At 41.6% G+C, this 22,826-nt stretch overlaps 1 long non-coding RNA gene across 1 annotated transcript; it reads left to right on the top strand.

The window, feature by feature from the left end:
• Positions 1 to 12,732: 12,732 nt before the first annotated feature.
• Positions 12,733 to 18,798, top strand: LOC138950157 (uncharacterized). Its single transcript, XR_011450531.1, has 4 exons — positions 12,733 to 13,285; positions 13,762 to 13,856; positions 14,578 to 14,640; positions 18,355 to 18,798. It is a non-coding gene; the product is annotated as an uncharacterized lncRNA (long non-coding RNA).
• The last annotated feature ends 4,028 nt before the right edge of the window (positions 18,799 to 22,826 follow it).

The following is a 22,826-nucleotide window of genomic DNA, read 5'->3' on the forward strand; positions in this document are numbered from 1 at the left end:
GAAAGTCTCCTTGCCAGACATTTTGCGAGGATCTTGTAATCTGTGTTAGTCAGAGATATGGGTCTCCAATTCCCGAGATCATCTCTGGGCAATTCTTTCCCTTTATGGATTAATGTCAAGACAGCTTGTTTTTGAGTGGTCGATAACTCGCCATTAGCAAAGGATGATATAAAGGAGGCATGAACTACATCCCTAATCTTCAGCCAAAATACTTTATAAAAACAGGTAGTGAGGCCATCTAGACCTGGGGCTGAATCGTTATTTAATAGTTTTAGAGCAACTGTTAATTCCTCTTTGGTAATATCAGAATCTAGATTGCCTTTTTGGTCATTGGAGAGAAACGGTATATTCAAATCTTGTACAAATTCCTGTGCGCTCACTTCGTTAAATTCAGATTGTTTTTCATATGCATCTTTAAAAAAACGTACCTGCTCTTTCATAATTTCTTGCTGTGTATTTACTACCCTGCCATCTTTTGTTTGCAACCGGTCCATAATTTTCATATTTTCTTTACTTTTTTCCAAGTTCAAAAAATATTTGGTGTTCTTCTCCCCTTCTTCAATAAACTGGACACGGGAACGAACTTGGGCACTTTTGGCTTTTTCCAGTGACAGTACCTCAAGCTCTGATTTAATATTTTCTCTCTTTATCAAAAGTGTCTCATCATGTGGTTTATTGGCTAATAGTGTATCAGATTCATCTAATTCCCTCTGAAGAGAAACACAATAATTAGTTTGTTTTCGTTTCCTTCCTGCTGCATAGGCTGTACACAAATCACGCATTCGTACTTTCAATAATTCCCATTTTAAGTGAGCATTCGTATCCATATTTTCTAATAAAAAGGCATCAATCAAATCATTCATCAGATCAACAAAAAATTTATCACTCAATAATTGGTTATTGAATTTCCAATTTTCTTCTTCGTCGTTCGCTCAGACAGCAACTCCGGAGGCCCTGATGAAGGCTGCTGTTCGTGTTCAATAAGAGGGACCACGTTTGATATTTACAAACTGAATTTTGAGTTCAAGCAAACGATGATCTGTGTGTGGTACTGACAAAATATTACAAAAAAGGGTTTTATCAAATAAATGATCAGAAACGAAAATATAATCGAGACGACGGGCTATAAAGGGGTTCTTCCTACTCCAGGAAAACTCCCTTTCATCTGTGTGAAACAGGCGCCATACATCATTTAAGACATTATTATTTAAGAATTGCTGGAAATTTACCAAATCAACCGTTTTATGCTTTTCTCCACTTACAATATCTAAATCATTATTCAAAACACAATTAAAATCACCAGATTATTTTCTCACCATCTAAATTTTCTAAATACTCATTTACTTGTTTCCACAATTGACTTTTTTCCAAAGAATTATTAGGAAAATAAACGTTCACCACGTAAAAACAATTGTTATCCGAAATAATTTTCACACATAATATTCTTTCTGTTTTAAACATTATTTCCACATCACAACTGTAACTCTTTTTCATTAGGATCATTTGTCCCATTCTTTGACATGTAAGTGATGAGTGATACACTTTTCCACCCCATTCTCTCTCCCACTGGTCTTTTACATCGTCAGTAATGTACGATTCTTGCAAACATATTAAATCATACTTTCTTTTTTTAAATAAATCAAATAATGATCTTCTTTTTCTTTTGTTGCGCAATCCTCTCACATTAAGAGAACATATTGAAACGCCATTCATTACACACGTCTATCATAATGTCGCAAAAACCATCTCGTTGTCCTTTAACATAGCCAAGTCGCGAGGCACGTAAAAGCACACGTAAACACGGGGGCGCGGTCACGGGTTACGGGTCAGCATAGGGAACTGTCCGCACCCTGTGAGTTGCTGAGTTCGTTTTCAGGCCTGATGCACGTGTCATTGTTTGCATCGCTAGTGTTGTCGGATGTGCGTGACACTGATAGCCTCGCTTGTTTCGTGTTCTGCGTTGTCGGGCTCATGTTTTGTTGCGGAGATCCGGAGCGTGATCGTTGTCGCTTCGCTGAGCTGCCGTCTCTTTTACTAAATCCGTGCAGGGTGCGCTGCCCAGAGATATGTTTAGGCTTCTTCGTCCTAGAACGACCTCTGTCTCTGCTGGGAGAGGTACTGGGACTTCGTTGTCTCTGTCTCTCTGGCGCCTTGGGCTGTGTGCTAGTGTTGGACGGGGAAGGGGGAGGAGGATGGGGAGGGGGCATGTTGTTGACAGGGGTCATGTCACAGTCAGGGTCACCCGCTTTGTGGTTGTCTTTTAGACACTGCCTGCATTTAGCGGGGTTGGGGCACTGTGCTGTCGAGTGAGACTTTTCAAAGCAGCGCCCACATTCTGCGTGCAGTTGCCTGACTCTCTTTGCCTGTTCTCTAGGGGACACCCCGAAGCGTACCGGTACCAAAGCGTCCCGGTACCGAAGCGTCCCGGTACCAAAGCGTCCCGGTACCGAAGCGTCCCGGTACCAAAGCGTCCCGGTACCGAAGCGTCCCGGTACCAAAGCGTCCCGGTACCGAAGCGTCCCACTATAACGCGTCACAGGACTTAGACTTTTTGTTTTTTTAAAACCTTGACCAAGGGCGGATCAATTCGGGGGGGGGGGGGGGGGGGGTGTTACAAAATGACTGCGAAGATACAAGTTGACGGCGCCGAAGGCGCCTAAGTCTCTAGGGGGGTCCGCCCGGAATTTTTTTTTATCCAAAGAAGCAAAATAGAGCTATCTGGTGCATCCTGAGCCAATAAATTACCTCTTTTATTGGGGGGTGGGGGGTAACCCGTGTAACCCCCCCCCCCAGATCCGCCCTTGTTGACCTTGATTTGACCTTGACTTGACTAACCATATTTATTTTTTTTTAATTTAATCTTGACCTTGATTTGACCTTGACTTCACTGATTTTTTTAATTTTGCACAGACCTTGATTTGCTTTCGGTAAAAAAAAATCACTTTTTGTCCAACTTTTCCCCAACTTTACTTTAGATCTGTACTCACAACACACCAATTTGGAAATACTGATCCCGTGTGGACAAGTTCGGGGGAAAAGTCCGTAGGCTTCCGTTCACAAGAGGGATATGTCTGTTATCACACACGCTTTCTGGCTTTACTAAGCGTGAGCGTCGGAAAAAGTCTTTTCAGTTCTGCCTCCGACTTTTAAATTGTATCATTTGGGTTAATTTGGGTTTGTTTGGGTTCATTTGGGTAATAAAAAACGCTCGCGCTGGACCCGAGTACTCTTCAGACTGGCTCGCTCCCCCAGTATGAAAGTTTTTGTCTTGTGCACGTTTAAGACCAAGTGATTGCTCTGTGTGAATTACAGGCATTCCCTTTGCTTTACAAATACATTGGCATGCGAGCCGAGGATGTACCGGGACGCTTCGGCACCGGGACGCTTCGGCACCGGGACGCTTCGGTACCGGGACGCTTCGTGCCCTACTGCGCGGGAGCGTCCCGAAGCGTCCCGGTACCAAAGCGTCCCGGTACCCCTGTGACGCGTTATAGTAGGACGCTTCGGTACCGGGACGCTTCGGCACCGGGACGCTTCGGTACCGGGACGCTTCGGCACCGGGACGCTTCGGTACCGGGACGCTTCGGTACCGGGACGCTTCGTGATGTACCCGTTCTCTATGGTAGAGGGTAGCTTTAAAGGGGCCTATGCTAACTGTACGGGGGAGGGGTTCGGGGGGAGTGGTAATGTAGAGAAACCGACTGCCTGTTTTCCATCTGGTGAGTTTGCCGTTGCTGTCTCTATCCCTTTCTAGAATAACCTTGGAGCGAAGTTCAACTCCCAGAGAATGCACAGCTTTGGAGATTTCCAGATCAGAAAAAGAAAGTGGAATGTTACTCACAGTGACTTTAGTCGAAGGGCTCTCATCCTGCCTACCATCCGCTGCTAGCACAATGAAGGGATTTTTGTCAGTGACAGAGACTTGTACCCCCCGCACAACAAAACCACCGATAAGTAAGGTGTGTCTACCTTCTTTGGTAGCAGGGTACACACGCCGGGTACATCACGAAGCGTCCCGGTACCGAAGCGTCCCGGTACCGAAGCGTCCCGGTGCCGAAGCGTCCCGGTACCGAAGCGTCCCGGTGCCGAAGCGTCCCGGTACCGAAGCGTCCCACTATAACGCGTCACAGGGGTACCGGGACGCTTTGGTACCGGGACGCTTCGGGACGCTCCCGCGCAGTAGGGCACGAAGCGTCCCGGTACCGAAGCGTCCCGGTACCGAAGCGTCCCGGTGCCGAAGCGTCCCGGTACCAGTCACCACGCACATCCTCGGCTCGCATGCCAATGTATTTATAAAGCAAAGGGAATGCCTGTAATTCACACAGAGCAATCACTTGGTCTTAAACGTGCACAAGACAAAAACTTTCATACTGGGGGAGCGAGCCAGTCTGAAGAGTACTCGGGTCCAGCGCGAGCGTTTTTTATTACCCAAATGAACCCAAACAAACCCAAATTAACCCAAATGATACAATTTAAAAGTCGGAGGCAGAACTGAAAAGACTTTTTCCGACGCTCACGCTTAGTAAAGCCAGAAAGCGTGTGTGATAACAGACATATCCCTCTTGTGAACGGAAGCCTACGGACTTTTCCCCCGAACTTGTCCACACGGGATCAGTATTTCCAAATTGGTGTGTTGTGAGTACAGATCTAAAGTAAAGTTGGGGAAAAGTTGGACAAAAAGTGATTTTTTTTTACCGAAAGCAAATCAAGGTCTGTGCAAAATTAAAAAAATCAGTGAAGTCAAGGTCAAATCAAGGTCAAGATTAAATTAAAAAAAAATAAATATGGTTAGTCAAGTCAAGGTCAAATCAAGGTCAACAAGGGCGGATCTGGGGGGGGTTACACGGGTTACGTAACCCGCCCACCCCCCACCCCCCAATAAAAGAGGTAATTTATTGGCTCAGGATGCACCAGATAGCTCTATTTTGCTTCTTTGGATAAAAAAAAATTCCGGGCGGACCCCCCTAGAGACTTAGGCGCCTTCGGCGCCGTCAACTTGTATCTTCGCAGTCATTTTGTAACACCCCCCCCCCCCCCCCCCGAATTGATCCGCCCTTGGTCAAGGTTTTAAAAAAACAAAAAGTCTAAGTCCTGTGACGCGTTATAGTGGGACGCTTCGGTACCGGGACGCTTTGGTACCGGGACGCTTCGGTACCGGGACGCTTTGGTACCGGGACGCTTCGGTACCGGGACGCTTTGGTACCGGGACGCTTCGGTACCGGGACGCTTTGGTACCGGGACGCTTCGGGGTGTCCCCCACACGCCATAGGCACCCTCTATAGAGTTATGACCGCTGGCTCTTTCTGCAGCCGCACACAGTTCAGCTGTCGAAAACTCCTTAGTTTCAAAGGCGGGCAGGTTATTGTTTTTGATGAACACCGGCAGCGTTGAGTTAGTCGCACTGTCCGACATGATTATTACAGGTGGAAAGACAAACAGAGAAAGAAAAAAAAACACGAGAGAAAGAAAAAAAACGAAAAAAAACCAATGGCTAGAAACTAAGAAAGGGCGGAATATAGCACAAACTCTCATAAAAAGACAGAATAAGCTCACAAAAGCATAATGAAAAAGACTTAGCAATGTAGTAGCATCATCCAGACGATAGTCGAATGTTGAGCGATATTATCCAGCCACAGAGTACTTACTGTTTCAGTTTATGTTTTGTTCGCTGAAATATATCTTATATATATTAAACCATCACAATGATACGCGTCTGAAAAAAAAGCAAAGCGAATCATTTCAGACTGCAGATTATCACTCATGGACTCTCAATTTTTGTGTGTGTTTACCCAAAAATCAATGTGTTCAGCAAGGCAGCATAAGGAACATGTAGGGCAGGATTGGTATACTTCAGCGAAGGTTTCAGCTGTTCTGCCATCAGTTCTCCATGGCTGCACTCTCCATGGTCAGGTTGCACACCTCTTGAGCAAATCTGGGCAAATATTCACATTTATTATCATTGAACTATCATGATTCACACGACTTAGTATTATTTTTTTTAATGTGTACCTATTTTTACATGTATCTGTTTAGTGAGATGGTGGGCAAATGTATAATTTGTATGTGTAGTCTTTAACACAAATGTCATTAAATAAACCTAATATTTGTTTGCCTGGTTGTCTCTGTGTGTGTCTGCATTGTGTTTGTAAAATCAGTTTCTATGGCAATGCGTTAAATACATTTAATTCACTTACTTAAATAAATAATTCTTTTATTACCTGAACCAACGCCCCCAAAAAGGTCATCTGATGATTTGTGCCAGTCTGCTATACATGTTAGTTGGTCTGATTTGTGCCAGTCTGCTATACATGTTAGTTGGTATGATTTGTGCCAGTCTGCTATACATGTTAATTGGTATGATTTGTGCCAGTCTGCGATACATGTTAGTTGGTATGCTTTTTTGTTTTGTTTTTTGGGTGTCATGCCTGAGACACTCAGTATTATTCTGTTAGCAGCCTTGTAAAAGTGATACTAAAATGTTCTCTAGCCCTGTTCCCCACCAGACTGTGGTCTCGTAGCGCTGCATTGGACACAACATTTCGAACACAAGCACGCGATTAACAACCAAACAGACCTACCAGCACCAAATGTTTATTCATCAAATTCAATCCATCATAAAACGTAAACGTTCAAAGCTTACAACCACCCAAAATAATAAGTGTACAATAAAAAGTAAAATACCAAGAAGCAAGTATTAAACAGGAGGGGTGGGATTACGACTTTAATTCTGCACAGAACCAGTCTTGCTGCAGTGTTGCATGACTGGCACTATTACAGAACATTATGTCTGGTCCGTGCACAGGCGCACGCATGGTTACAGTTGAGGCACTGTTGAACATTAGTTTTCAACTTTTGACATTCCTGCCAGACTTCATCTGTCTTTTATTGTTGTTCATAGAGTTTTGAAAATATACAGCTGAATCTAACAAATATGTGAGTCGTATTTCAAATACCCATTTATGATTAGCTGGCGTACAATAATGGACTTATCGTTGTAAATTCATGTACATGTTCTTTGATTTGGAAAATAAAGATTACTTCACATGGATTGGTGTAACAACTCAGAAGGGCCCAACTGCATGAGTTACGACTGACCTTTTTTTAACAATGTCGTTCGCATCCTTCCAGATATCACTGGTGTGCTGGACAGTTGAAAACTCTTTTTCTTGAAGAATAAATCGGAGCACAAAGTACCGATCGATCAACCAAAGAAGCTAAGCTAACCACAACAACCCTAAGACACTCACAAACACGCGTGCATACATACACACACACATACACACACACACACACACACACACACACACACACACACACACACACACACACACATACACACACACATACACACACACACAGATTTGCAAACACTATTTTGATTCTTTGTTGGAGTGGGGCTACAAAAACAAATACATTTTAGTTGAACATTGTCCCATAAACTCCATACTGACTATCCCCTTTCCCGCCAAAGTACTGCCAATCGAACTTTGGACCATGTATTCCACTCATTTATCTAATTTGTGGTGAACAAATGTATTTTGACTTAGATAAGCGCTTCGTCGCAAAATCTTCTTTTTTTCATTCAAGGGACGTAATCTAGCTCAGCGTGTTCGAATAAATCGAATTTTTTGGGTCGAATTTATTCCAAATCCGCTTGACATAATATATATATATATGAACTTGACATTCGATCTTTTCTACCTCAAATCATTGTGCCCCTTGAAATTGTCAGGGAAGCAGTACGTGAGTCTAGAGTTAATTTTGTCAGAAGCCTGGCTGACGTCCAACAGTTGTCATCTTCGAAAGCAAGCAATCCAGATCGGAATTTAAAATGAAAACATCTAAACAAGTGTATCAACAGGAGGAACATTGTTTGTGGCTTGAAGATTTTGAAAATGCTGATTAATACCAAAAGCATGAGACTTATAGGCTAAAGTAATATCTCCTATATAGTACCCGAAGGAGCACGATGAATACCCCCTAAAATACAGAAGAGGTAGATCTAGTGAGTGTTGGGATACAACTTGGCTTTAAAATACCGAACAGATCAACAACTTGACCTGGCTGGGTGGCATTGGGAGAAGAGAAGGGTAAGCTTATGTTAGTCATTATGGAACATCGTATTTTACCTACCTGTTGAATACTTCCGGTTGCATTTTCACTCAATACAATAATCAAGTTCAGGTTCGACCTCTTCAAACATGACAGTTTTTTCAGGGACCATGCCGATGAAAGAAACTGAAGCGCCGATGAACGTCAATTTCATTTTTGTAATACTAACCTTGCCGGCAAAGCATGAACCAACCTTATTCCACTGAAGGCAATAAAAGCAGAAAAATTGGTTTCACTTTTAATTTACCAGTTCCTTTTGGAGTTCAAGTACTGAACCAATCGCTTGTCTTGTTACGTTCTTGAGCAGATCGATTGGCATAGCAACAGTTCCGGGATGTACCTCTTAGTGATAGATTTAATATGATGTGATGACTGTTTGACCTTTGATCATAACTAGTGCTGTGATAATGAGCTTTAGCACTGTTGTGATGGTGTTGACACTATACTTGCCCAATTGAGTCTAACTACCTGATGGCTAATCTACTGTGATACCTGTGATAACTGATGATGATTACTGTGATTGGTTTTATGTGTTTGGTTGGTCTCTTCTTTTGGTAGTGCAATAGCGTTAATTATGGATTGTTGTTATCATCATTTACATAAAAATTTATCTGTTAATCCAAACAATGATATAATTACTGTGATGTTCTTAACTACATTTTAACATGGAATGTATGTATGTATGTATGTATGTATGTATGTATGTAGGTATGTAGGTATGTATGTAGGTATGTATGCATGTGTGTTGGTGTGTCGGTGTGTCAAGTGTGCAAGTAAAAAGGGTATTGTAGTTGTACATATATTACTTTAGATATTTTTTTTGTTATCATGGGTTTTATAAATTTTCTTCTCTTCTTCTTTTATAATTATTAATTAATGACCTATATGTGCTGATGACCAATTTAATTTCCTTTGTTGGATCAATAAAATGTTATGAGTTATGAGTTATGAGTTATGCGCAGTATCGATACTCATGAATTTCGAGTCCGACCAATGAAATTACAGAGTATCGATACTCAAGTCTCGATACTGGTAGTCTCGAGACTATAGTCTCGATACTCAGTATCGATACTACTGGGCCTTTTGGCGCACCAGGGTGCTGTTCACACTCGAGATCAGAATTTAACCAATCGTTTTGTAGACACTCGATACTGAACTAGGGCGGCATAGCAACCATACTCGATACCACGGATTGGTTCATTTCCATACTCGATACTCGCAGTATCGAGGGCAGACCAATGAAATGAACGAGTATCGATACTCGGAGTATCGAGACTTTGAGTATCGATACTCCCAGGATCGATCTAGTCCTTACGGCAGGGCAATAACCCCTTGAAAAATACCTCGGAAAATGTTTTAATGGTTTTGGGTAGTTTAACTCCTGAAGTTTACAAATCCGCAGGATGACATCTTTAAATCCTTGGGCAAATTGAGACAAAATTAATTATAGGAAAATTAGCAAATGTTGATTTTTTTGTTTAGACACAAAAGGCATTCCATAGAAAAAAGGGCTAGAATTGCGTCATAACTTTATGACGTCGGGAAAACGTAATGAGTAATATGACGACACGTACAGTATGGCCTGTAGTTCTGTCCGTGTCCGTACTTGAGCTCCTCTTCCAAGACAAAAAACAAAGGCATTTGACGTGTTTCATTCTGCTAAATGGAAACAATTTGCACATGAGTGTGTATGGAATTACATCCAGGCTGAGAAGATGTGAAACCTGTGTTATTCGTGGACTTGCGATTAGTGCGTATGGTGTTCCAAAGCACAGGTTTCACTGTCGAAGATGAAACTTGTAAATATTGATCTTACAAAATGGCGGGCGATGATCAAAGAACATCGTGAGAGACTAGTTTTCTCCGATTTGATTGTTTACCAGACGATAGAGCTATTTTAGAGGGAAGCGTATGCCATCTGGTGACAGCTGTTCATTTACCAGTGTGTTCGTAGGAGTGCTTGATTTCTCTGCAGAAGATCCATGCGTGAAAATCGGTGAAGTCTTTCAGCAAATGTCGCAGTTTGTAAGCGAGTGCTACAGGTGCAAAATCTCAAACAACATATCACGTGAGAGATATGAAACCTGGCTAGCTAGAACCTCCAAGCACCAGTCCACATAAATCAAAAACTACCGCCCACATCAGCCCATTGCTGAACGTCCATCTGAAAAGGGCTGTATTGCAATTCTACGGGGATCTTCCAAATCTTGATCCAGTTGACTTCGGGTGGTTGTAGGATGGGCAGAAAACCGCCTGGAGTAGAACCTACACCAACTGAAGTCATGCTAATTTTGAAGTGTGGCTGTGGAGAAATTTACCATGTGCAACAGCATGCTGTGGTTGCGCAGTCGGTCAATGTGCGTGTGCCATCTTATGTCGATGTCTACTCCTTGGAAATTGCACAAATCCGCACTGGTCATCCATCGTAGTCATCCGCACTGGGCATGTGCAACAGTCACCTTCACCGGTCACCCGCACCGGTCATCTGGATCGGTCATCCACACTGGTCATCCTTTTGTGATCATCCGCACTGGTCCTCCTTCATGATCATCTGCACTGGTCATCCGCACAGATCATCCTTCATGATCATCTGCACTGGTCATCCGCACAGGTCATCGTTCATGATCATCTACACTGGTCATCTGCACTAGTCATCGTTCATGATAATCTGCACTGGTCATCCGCACTAATCATCCGCACTCGTCATCCACACTGGTCATTTTTCATGATCATCTGCACTGGACATCCGCACCGGTAATCCGCACTGGTCATCCTTCATGGTCATCTGCACAGGTCATCCACACTGGTCATCCGCACTGGCAATTCTCACCGGTCACCCGTATTGGTAATCTACATGACATCCTGCGTAATCATCGGGCGTTGTCATTTATTGGTCATCAGGCATAGTCATCCGCTACCATTTCGGCAATTGAAAAAAGGATCGATGGTGGCTGCCCTCAAACTGGAAACTCACTGCATGACCATGTCATCTTGTGTGGTAAACCAGCGTGGTCATTCCGCCTGGTCATCTGGAGTGGTAAACTACACATCATGGTTGAAAACGACGTTAAACACCAAATAAAGAAAGAAAGAAACTACACATCATCCTGTGTGGTCATCGGCGAGGTAAAGTGCATACTAACCAGTGTCCCTGGTTCGTCGCCATGACCTTTACGTTATGAGATAGAGGTCTTTTGTATGTGAGACATGGTACATCAGGTTTAGCCTCTTGACATGACGCCTAATACACCTCCTCGGGGCGTCACTAACTGACACAACACTGTGTATATGGTGTCAAAAGGGATTTCATATGCCGAATCGCTTGGCGCTGTGACACCTTACAAGGCCTTTCGTCTGGTGTATACATTCCCCACCTGACTAGATCTTCTTAAAAAAAGGGCACAAGATAACTTTAAGTTATTGTGGGTATTACAGTCACTTTTCCAGGATTAAGTTGTTATCTGCTTGCTCACCGACCAAGTCACTCATTGATTCCGGAACCCGCCAGGATGGTAGGGCCACTTCAACGACGAGCGCTTCATAAGCTGTCTCCACCTCTGGCGGCTGTGAGCAATTTTTGGGAAGTTGCAAAACATTTCCCAATCCACTCTGTAATGATATCTGTCCCTCTGTTCATTTGTCTTCTCTATCTTCTCTTGAGCCCGCCTGTTCTTGTTACATGGCCATACAATCTCAGCTTCGTCTTCTTGACAGTGATCTTTGTAGTGATGCACGTGCTAAGTGATGGTTTTGCAGACATTAAAACATATGACCTTGAAATTGTTTGACCTTGAAAACGTGTGGCCTTCAGTGTTGGTGAAAGTTTTTATTCATGGCAAGTTTTAAAAAGATCATGAACACATTTCGTCCTTTTTATCTTCAAAAATAGTATAATCCTTTATCATTTGAATGAACATTTGACATTCATATGAGCTTGAAATGCGATGAAGGTCAAGCAAAGTGCAACAGTAATCAAAGCCTACAACACATATAAGCTTAAACCATTAGCTGTAACTGAAAAAATATATTACAAAAACTAACTATATCATCCTGCTCCGTTAACCAGTTTTAACGGTCCCTCAACAGACCAGCCATTCGGGTTATAGTGTCTGCTAATCATGTAACTGTTGTTTGCATATTAACTCCCGTTTTATCTCCCGGAAAAAATAAATAAATACAGTTCTGCCAGTTTATAGCATGCAGTTTCGACTTTTTTGCAGTCTGGAATCCATCTTGTCCGCCATCTTGAATACATCATGCAGTCTCGATACCGTGGGCCTTTTGGCGTTCCATACTTGAAGATCGGGCCGAACCTTTGACTCTTCTGCCAAGGAGGAAGACAAATTATTGAAAAACTGAATCTCAATGGCGGACGAAATCACCCAAGTCAAAATTACATTTTCTGAGATTTTATAAAAACAACGCTTGAACGAAAAGGTAGAATGGTGACTTCCGTTCGATTTCAAGTTAAGCTTTTCACTTTTCCGAGCAAGACAACCGCTGAGAGTGAAAAAACGCCGCTGTTCGACTTTGAAATTTCCAGTCGTAGACGACCTTCGCTTCTGCAGCATTGTGTTAGTGCAGGTGAGGCAGTGTTAGATCTACTCATTTCGCTGAGCTCGTTTTCGTATTGTTGTGCATTAGGATCATCTAGTATGATATGAATAAAAGCAGGAATGACTTCGGCATGTAAACGCATTGATTTTGTCGAAATCAGCACAGCAGTAAGCTAGATTCTTTCTGCTCAATTTGTTTAATTTTTTTCTTCAAAAGTTTATGACTTTGATTTTGATTGTTTGTTTATCTCATCGGCACAACATCCATCAGGCAAAATATCAATATGTTGAATGATAACGTTGAGATAAGGAAGTTCACACATTTATCTGCTTGCAACAACAATCGCAAGGACAGATCTATCTGCTTCGTTGACTGCTAGATTTTCATTGAATTTCCCAAGTAATGATGATCTCGTTTTCAATTAGATCTGGACAGTGTTTGTGTTCTTAGATTCATGATTGACCATGCAGGCTGATTGAGATCATAACATTGTGTTTGTTTGTGCTGGTGCAATGTGCAGATCAATGGCCCGGACCGCAGGATGACCCAGTGATCAATACAACTTGCGTTCACCACTCAACATTGTCTTCCACCTAACTCAAGGGCAAAAATAAAGGTACATGCTGGTGAAATCATTGTGCAATTTATGTCTGTGAAGATCAAGATAGTTGTTAGCTCTAACTGATCATGCTTATTATTATCAAGTTACATACACACTCCGCCCCAGCACCACCCTAAACCCATAACAACACTCTCCAGTCCAACTACCCCCACCCTTCCGTGCAACATATGTTGCCGTCTGTACCTTGTTTGTGGTTATGGGGAGTGCTCAAATAGTTCCATAACTGTTAATATAAATTAAAAGTACTGAGAGTTTCATTTTCCATTGCTCTTCCCCTTCCTCACATCACATTACACACTCCCTTTGCCCCATCCCCCACCCCCTCTCTCTTTCTATGCTCTCTTTTTTCTTTTACTTCTTCTCTTTCTCTCTCTCTCTACCTGTATGAATAAGCTCTCTGGTTGTTGCTTCTGTAAGTGTAATGTAAAGTTCTACATCTCTACATACATTTTTGAATTGTCATTTTTCAGAATGCCCTTGTAATAACTTCAGCGTCTGCCCATGGAGTCTATATAGGTCAAAGTCTCAAATGTGATGTGATCAAGAGGATGCCGCAATGATCCAGGTAATATTGCAAATACTCAAACTGATCTAAAAGCAGAAGCATAACGTGATCCACAAACATTTCTGCTTAAACATTACAGGGTTACAGTACACCCAGAAAAACAGCTGGATGTTAGTGCATAATTATCTGCAAGTGCAAGCAACATCGACCCTCTCCCCCTGCTCTTTTTCCATCAGCAAGAGCAACATTTATTTTCATGTACAACTTTTCTAGTGCCTCTTATGTTGTATAACTGTTGATATTTAAATGAAGCAAGTGTTTGTTTTCAATGGCACTGCATTTCCCATGTACACACACACACACACACACACACACACACACACACACACACACACACACACACACACACACACACACATTCGCATTGTCTCTGCCTGTCTGTCTGTCTGTCTGTCTCTCTGTCTGTCTCTGTCTCTCTCTGTCTGTCTGTCTGTCTGTCTGTCTCTCTCTCTCTCTCTCTCTCTCTCTCTCTCTCTCTCTCTCTCTCTCTCTCTCTCTCTCTCTCTCTCTCTCTCTCTCTCTGTTTTTACATCAGTAATTTTGATCACTTGCACTTCACTGGGATTTAGTTACTGAATCAGTCATTCAGTGAGAGTGTTATGTAGAGTAAGAGTATTGAGTCTGCTGCTGCTGCTGCTGTTGTTCTTATTCATTACTGTTTCTCCTCTCTGCATAATTCTTGTTCTCCCTTAAAATGCTGGTGTTTTTTTCATCATTACAGTATCTGTCCATTGAGTCTGCGTCTGAGCTGTGATGGGACCAAAAAGATTCCAGAATGAAAGAGGTAACTTTTACTGATATTTATTTAGTGTATGGAGAAGTTGGTTCACATAATGCATTACAGAGTTGCTGCCTTTTTAGATATATATTAAACATTGTACCAGTCATTACATGATCAAACTGTGTTAGCCACCCCAGCTTCCCCGGTTCCCAGCTATCCTTCTATCCCCGCCTCTAAACCCCCACCCCAATCCTCCCATCTCCCCCAAATCAAATTTATTGACACAACACTGATTTTCATTTTACCTTATTCAAGTGTTCTTTGAATAAAATTATATAGCCTGTTGCTGCTGCAAATGTTGTTGTGACTGTTATTCCTCAGTGTATATTTTTTTCGTTTCCTCAGAATGCAGTTCTCCGGATCCCATGCACCACAGCGTCTATCAATGGAGTCTACAATATTGTCTGGGATGTGATTTGAGCAAGAGCATGTCAGAATGATCAAGGTAACTTTTTAAACACAGAGAACTGATCAAACTGTAGAATTCAAGTACACAATTTCAGATGTTTTCAAATGCATAACATACTGCAACAGTCAGGGTCTTTCTCCACATAAAGAGTGTGAGGTTTTCTTGGTAAAATTGCGATTTTTGTCGCTATGCGCAGAGTGCGACCTTTTTATTTGATTTTTTTTACTATAAACTAATAAAGGCAGATATTCAAATAAAATAAAGTCTTGCATGGGGAGGAAGGAATATGCATGAGGCTTTTGACAAGACAAACTGTCCTTATTAGAGCCTAAACATACGTTCCTTACCGTTTGAACAAAAATGTCAGACATCACAGGTGCTCCAATTAAACAAAATAAGGGCATCCTTTTACTTAAACATAATTATACACTGTACCGCACATTAATAACCTGGTTGTGTTCTGTGGCAGTGCATAGTGGGAACCTTTTTGCTTATAGAATTTCACATGTGTCTGAAACTTGAATCTCCACCAAAAGAAGCTGGACGTAAAAAGGGGTGTCTAAAAAAAAGCGCCCTATTTCCTTTTTGATCTCTTTTTTTTTCGCAGTCAAAAATGTGATTAAAAAGAAAATAGGGAGGGTTTTTTTACCATCCTGTATAGTCTTGTTGTTCCCATGTAAAAACCTAGTCAAACATGTGGCGTCTGATATGCTGGGTAATATGGTGAGGAACATGCCTTTAAAGGCCCAGTCATAATTGTGAAAGCCGTTCTGCTCAGCTGGAATTTGATGAATTTTGTTGTTGTTGTGTTCAATGAAATGAATTCGCAAAAAGGAAAACAATTTGTTTTACTGTTCACGCAAAGCACTTGTAGATATTTGGTATGTGCCGCATGTCAGGGGTGGTCTTATTCAATCAATCAATATGAGGCTTATATCGCGCGTATTCCGTGGGTACAGTTGTAAGCGCAGGGATTTTTTTTTTTTTTAATTTTTTTTTATGCAATTTATATCGCGCACATATTCAAGGCGCAGGGATTTATTTATGCCGTGTGAGATGGAATTCTTTTACACAATACATCACGCATTCACATCGGCCAGCAGATCGCAGCCATTTCGGCGCATATCCTACTTTTCACGGCCTATTATTCCAAGTCACACGGGTATTTTGGTGGACATTTTTATCTATGCCTATACAATTTTGCCAGGAAAGACCCTTTTGTCAATCGTGGGATCTTTAACGTGCACACCCCAATGTAGTGTACACGGAAGGGACCTCGGTTTTTCGTCTCATCCGAAAGACTAGCACTTGAACCCACCACCTAGGTTAGGAAAGGGGGGAGAAAATTGCTAACGCCCTGACCCAGGGTCGAACTCGCAACCTCTCGCTTCCGAGCGCAAGTGCGTTACCACTCGGCCACCCAGTCCTAATACATACAAGTAAACTGACAGGTACTTTTCCACAGTGGAACCCCCCTTTCAGACCCATTCATTTCAGACTTCCTCCTTTTTAAGATCTTGCTTCTTTAGATGTTCTGTGACGGGTGAATTGGCGCGCAGTGGTAAGACGTCGGCCTCCTAATCGGGAGGTCGTGAGTTCGAATCCCGGTCGCTGCCGCCTGGTGGGTTAAGAGTGGAGATTTTTCCGATCTCCCAGGTCAACTTATGTGCAGACCTGCTTAGTGACTTAATCCCCTTCGTGTGTACACGCAAGCACAAGACCAAGTGCGCACGGAAAAGATCCTGTAAACCATGTCGGAGTTCGGTGGGTTATGGAAACACGAAAATACCCAGCATGCCTACTCAACGAAAGCGGAGTGAAGCTGACTATGCTCTCAGAGTATAGTGTGGGGAACCCAAATGGGCAAACAAGCTCACACGTCACCAGAATTTCTGGAACGCTGAAGAAGAAGAAGATGTTCTGTTCATAACCTCTGTAAATTACCCCCATTTTTAGACCCCTTCCATTTTAAGACTTGATTTTCTCACATTTTTTAAGGTCTTAAAAGGGGTTTCCCCTGTACTCTTAAAAAACCCTGACCCACAAAGTAATTTAATTATAACTGCTGTAATCGTTCCTTCCGTGTGCTATTATCTGTGGGTTTATTTTTCTCCTGTGTTGTCTCATTCTCTGTGTGCCCTGAAAGAGACCTCCGGGTCGAAATTGCCGTACCTTGTCTTATCCAGCTGTGATCCCGCCTTCGTATTAATGTGAGGGCAGTACTTTTTTTAAACTTTCAATATTGACCGTACGTTTTGCATAAAACACCAATAATGAATTAAAAATACATCAGAAAATTATTTCCTCACTATACACAATAACCCCTCATTTAAAGGCTGACAAAGTCCTATTTAATTAGTTTACTTACTTCCAGGGCTTTTCCCATCGTTGCGGGGATGTATAAATTAAGCTTCCTGCAAAGGTTTAGGTTTGAAGTCCTTACCAATTACAAGAAATAATCAATTCTTAATAAAGTTTATTGCTATCTTTAGAAACAGTTCTCCAGGGCTTGGGCTATTTTTAGACCGTCAACACAGACAGTACAGCTTCGTCAATCCCCGCGTGAAGGAAATCACTCACCTTCCACGTGCAAAACGTAGTGATATTGACACGCCAGATTAGCGCGGTAGCGTATTGTGCTAAGCAGGAAAGCGCGCTTTTCTGTATTCTTGTTAACTTCGCAATTTCCGGAAAACATCCACTTTCACGTTGAGACTGTTTACATTCGACACTATCAACACCACTTTGCAATACTGAAATAATTTTTTCTGTGTTCGAAAGCTACAGCCAATCGTTATTACATCCCCTTAGGTACAGTTTTATAACATTATTGGCACATGTAAACAATAGGAATTAATTAATGAACGCTACGAAAAGGGCAGCCTTTAACCTATGAACTTGCAACTGTGTTGACCTGTGTAATGTAACATAGACCACCACCATCTCTGTCTCTGTCTCTGTCTCTGTCTCTGTCTCTGTCTCTGTCTCTCTCTCTCTCTCTCTCTCTCTCTCTCTCTCTCTCTCTCTCTCTCTCTTACACCCCTTACCTGTTCGCAAACCTTTACCCAAATGTATGCCAAATGTATATACAATACAAGACAAGACAAGACATGGCAAGACAAGACAAGTTAGGAAAAGGTTGCCAGTAGGCCAATAGAGGGATGACAAGACAAGACAGGACAGGGACCACAAAAAAAAAGAAAGAAAAAAAGAAAGATAACTAATTCGGTCAACAGATGTTAAAGAAATAAGCATTTGTTTGGGTTGAATGTTTGGGTGTCACCCTGTATATATTTGTATTTTTGCAGGACAGGGTCGAGTTGTGATGATGTCAGGGCGACTGAAGACACACCAACAAGTATTCTTCGGAAGTGTTTGAAACACAAATGAACATTATTTCATAATAAAAAGGCGGCTGACATTGATGTTCATATCGGTTCATGTTCATATTCTCAGCACAGACGTGTGCTTAGAAATCGAATGTTTAAGAACAAGAGACAACCCTGAATAAAGCCTTATGAAATATGGTTGGAGCTGGATCAAAAGTGTGTGTGTGTGTGTGTGTGTGTGTGTGTGATTGAAGGGCAACATTTATAAATGATGAGACAGAAAGCTAAAGCACATCCTTTTATCGTACGTTCCATATCGTCCTCCTACTTTAAATGCTTGCTAATACAGACGTTCTCCAAGAAAACGTCTATCCAGTAATGTTTTGTTTATCGCAATGAAAGCTTTTTTTTGAGAAGAATGACGAGGAATCAAATTTTTTAAAAACAAAACCCAAGACCAATTGAATAGCTCAAAACGTAAAGAAACAGGATGATTTTGGTTCAGTAGTACTATTTGTAGACCCTTAAAGCAATACATCCACATCTTTAATGAAGTTGGAACAAACCTTTGCTGCCTCAATGCTACTGCCAATCCAAAAACATTTTTAGGACTCGAAAAAGTCAAATCTAAATTCTGGAAATCATGTCTAATTAAATGGCTTGAATTCAGAAATATATACCTGTCCAATACTGAATTCAAATATACCTGTCTCTGGAATAGCAAAGAGATAATGTACAGAAACAGACCTCTGTTCTTCAAGAGATGGACAAATGCATACATAAATTACGTCCAAGATATATGGACAGACGAGGGATTATTACCACTCGCACGTATTGCAGAAGAAATCGGGGACTACCCTGCTCTGCTGTTTGATTATAATGCAATGCGAACCGCGCTCATTGCGCAATCATTGCGAGCTGACAATAACCAAACTCAAGAAGCGACTGTCTCTCTAGAACCTCAATCTCTTAAAAACTGGACTCCCAAAAAATTTAGATCACTACTTACCAAACAAAAAGCAAATACTCCTTGCTCAATACATTTTTGGATGAATAAATATAACTATAAAATAGAAAGAAATCATTGGATGATAGCAAACAACTGCACCAAGGAAGAGCGACTAAGGCTACTTCACTGGAAGATATTGCATAATATCTACCCCACTAATATCTTACTACACAAAATGAAAAAACGTGAAAACAATCGCTGTAGTCTGTGTGGAGATATTGATTTCATTGAACATTTTTTCTTTAAATGCCCAAGAATATCACTTTTTTGGAAGAACGTAGAAAAACAAATCTATATAAAAACAGGTTCACAGATAAAATTAAAAGAAACTGACGTTTTATTTGGTTTCCAACCGAACAAGCAACAGGACCAAACTATAAGAAATATTAACTTTATTCTGCTTGTTGCAAAAATGTCAATAAGTATATACAAATACGGAGAAGGCTTTGACCCAAATTGTATATTTGAAAGAGAGCTCTCCATTCGGCTTTTTGACTGAGAAACCCAGTACTATCATGCTATTGTAAATGACTCGTTGCAAATGTCAATGTATTAACTAAGGTGAACCAATGATGAAAACAATTATGACGAACAGCAAAATATATCATTATTATTAATTCATTTAAACACAACCATGGTAATAGAGAGAGTGAGGGAGGGAGAGTGAGGGAGGGAGAGTGAGGGAGGGAGAGAGAGAGAGGGAGAGAGAGAGAGAGGGAGAGAGAGAGAGAGAGATTGAGAGAGGAAGAGAGAGAGAGAGGGGAAAAGGGGAGGGTGCGAGAGAGAGAGAGGTAGAGAAAGAGCGGAGGGAGGGGTGGGAGAGAGTGAGCGAGAAAGAGAGATTTTCGAAGATTGTCCATGTTAAACGAAAGAATGATATTATTGCTATTTATAACCCTATCTGTTTATGTTTAAACTGTTCAGCATCGCTCACAGTATCAGAGAGAGAGAGAGAATGGTAGGGTTTATGTTTAAACTGTTCAGCATCGCTCACAGTATCAGAGAGAGAGAGAGAGAGTGGCAGAGAGGGTGAGAGAGACAGAGAAGGGGAGAGGGGGAGAGAGAGAGAGAGGACGATTAAAGATAGAGAGAGAGGAGAGAGGGGAGGGGAGGGAGAGAGAGGATGGGGAGAGAGGAGAGAGAAAGTGTGCAAATGCCAGTTGACGGAGAGAATTATAGCTAAATTATAATTGATTGAAAATATTGTACATTTTCGAAGATTGTCCATGTTAAACGAAAGAATGATATTATTATTATTTATAACCCATTCTGTTTACGTTTAAACTGTTCAGCTTCGCTCACAGTATCATACTCGTAGCAAGTCATATTGTAACTGAGGTTCAAAAAAAAAAAGAGAAAAAGAAAAAAAAAAGAAAAAAAAAAAAAAGAAAAAAAAACCCATCCACAAGGGATTCCAGTGTATCAGTGCAAATAGAAAATTTCTGATATAACTTGAAAATTAAAACAGACTGAATTGTGATAAAAAGAACCAAAATCCCGAGTAGTTTTTTTGTTGGTCTCCCTCTTCACTCAATCCCCAAACTCATATTCTGTACCGAAAAGAGCTCAAACACACACGTGGACAGACAGACACGCACACACACTTTGGTAAACATCATGTATGCTTCTCGACTCTGCTGATCCACAATTACAAATATCGCTATCATCATTTATTTTTGGTCACCGTCTTTCCCTTTTCACAGGCAAGTTTTTTTGTGTAGCATTTCCCATAGAACCCCGATGGCTCCACGGTAGACACAATGATCAGTCCATACCAGTCATGTTATTTTCTCGAATCAATTTATAACCTTTAACCCAGGAGGGTAAATGACATAGAAGGCTTCGGGTAATCTTGAACTTTAATGTGTTAAATTCATAGCTCATAATTCAGAGGCATTCAAGCCTCCAAATTTGGAGAACCTGCACTTATAATCATAACAAGTCTTTTAGATCCACTCCGATGAACTGTACGAATCATAGCGTACTCTGGTACGAATGCATTTTGTTTACAAATTACATGCGTCAAAGAAGGAATTATCCGTGTCAGCGGACAGGGGAGGCAACTTTGTCGTGTAATTGAAGTCCCTTGGTTGACAACCTACGCCATTTTCGCCGATCATGCTTAGGTTTGGAGCTTAATCCGTCAATTAATTTCATGATAAATGTTCTTGGGCTTGATTACAGGTACTTGGATCTAAAATAAGTAAAGTATGCCACTCGATTCTGACCTATGAATTTAACACACTAAAGTTCAAGATTACCAGGCTTCGTGCACCATGATCAAGTGGGAAGGAGAGACCCAAATCGACAACCAGCACGGAGTTACCACTCAATCGGTGATTTCGTCTTGGAGGCAGCCATTTTTGGAAGGGGAATAACTTACTTGCTTTTAATTGTCGACTCGGAGTGAGCTCCCCTCGTTTGTCAGCGATCCAGGTTTCGTGTCAACTAGGCCTTGAGTTCGCCGAACAAGTTCACCCAGTTAAGACACAAACCATGGTTCGCGAACCTTAGTTCGGCGAACCAATGGTTCGTCTGGTTAAGAACAGCCTTTAAGCAAATAGTGAAGCATCAATATAACCTGTCCTCCTGTTACCTATTTTGCAGTATTACTGAATATGTAACATCTGCATACTATTCAAACTTTCGCTCAAAGTATCTCTAGTATGTTGGTACAACAGCCTGAAAGTTTGAAAGCAATCCGCCACGCCAATGAAGCGCTCTGTGTCATGATACTCCTACAAAATGACGCAAAAAGTCCCGTTTCTGACCGCGCTCTAGCGATCGACACCTGCATTAGTAGGAATAGCATAGCGCACAAAATACGCAAGCTGGACAGACAAAAACCTGTTCAGGGTAGATAATTGATTTGACTTTCTTCTCGTATGTAAAAGTTGCAAACATTTGTCTTTTTTTTTTTTTTAATGAGGCCCTTTCGTTTTTGTCTTGATGGTACCTTTATTTTAGCGGTGGTCATGTGATCACTGTAAAATAAATCTTTAATCCAAAAGATAGTTTTGATAGTCAAGTGAAAAGCCTTAACTTGTAGTATATAACGTTTTAATGAAATAACACGGGAACTAATTCTTTAATGTGGGTACACAATTTGTTGCAATATTTGTTTGGCCAAGTTTTGAAAATGTACCGTTTTCTTTTAGTTGTGTTTGAGCAAAGTTGTACAGGTATGAAGGTGGTCACTTCTCCTGTGCAGGTGATTCTAATAACATGTGAGTTTTGTACAGGTAATGATCTTTTCGTGTGACTGTTGTGCAGGCGAAGGACAGCATGAGATTCATGGTGATACTGCTAACTGTGATGTTGGGCTATGCAGTGGCCTCCGAGTCTGTGCTCTATCCCAACATGCCATTCTCGTGGCTAGCCCTGTACCGCCTGCCCGCCAAGGCGTTCTGGCAGTCCTTTGGGGAGCTGGGGCTGGAGGAGA

This window comes from Littorina saxatilis, linkage group LG16 (genome assembly GCF_037325665.1).
Source record: "Littorina saxatilis isolate snail1 linkage group LG16, US_GU_Lsax_2.0, whole genome shotgun sequence".
NCBI classification, from domain to species: Eukaryota; Metazoa; Mollusca; class Gastropoda; order Littorinimorpha; family Littorinidae; genus Littorina; species Littorina saxatilis.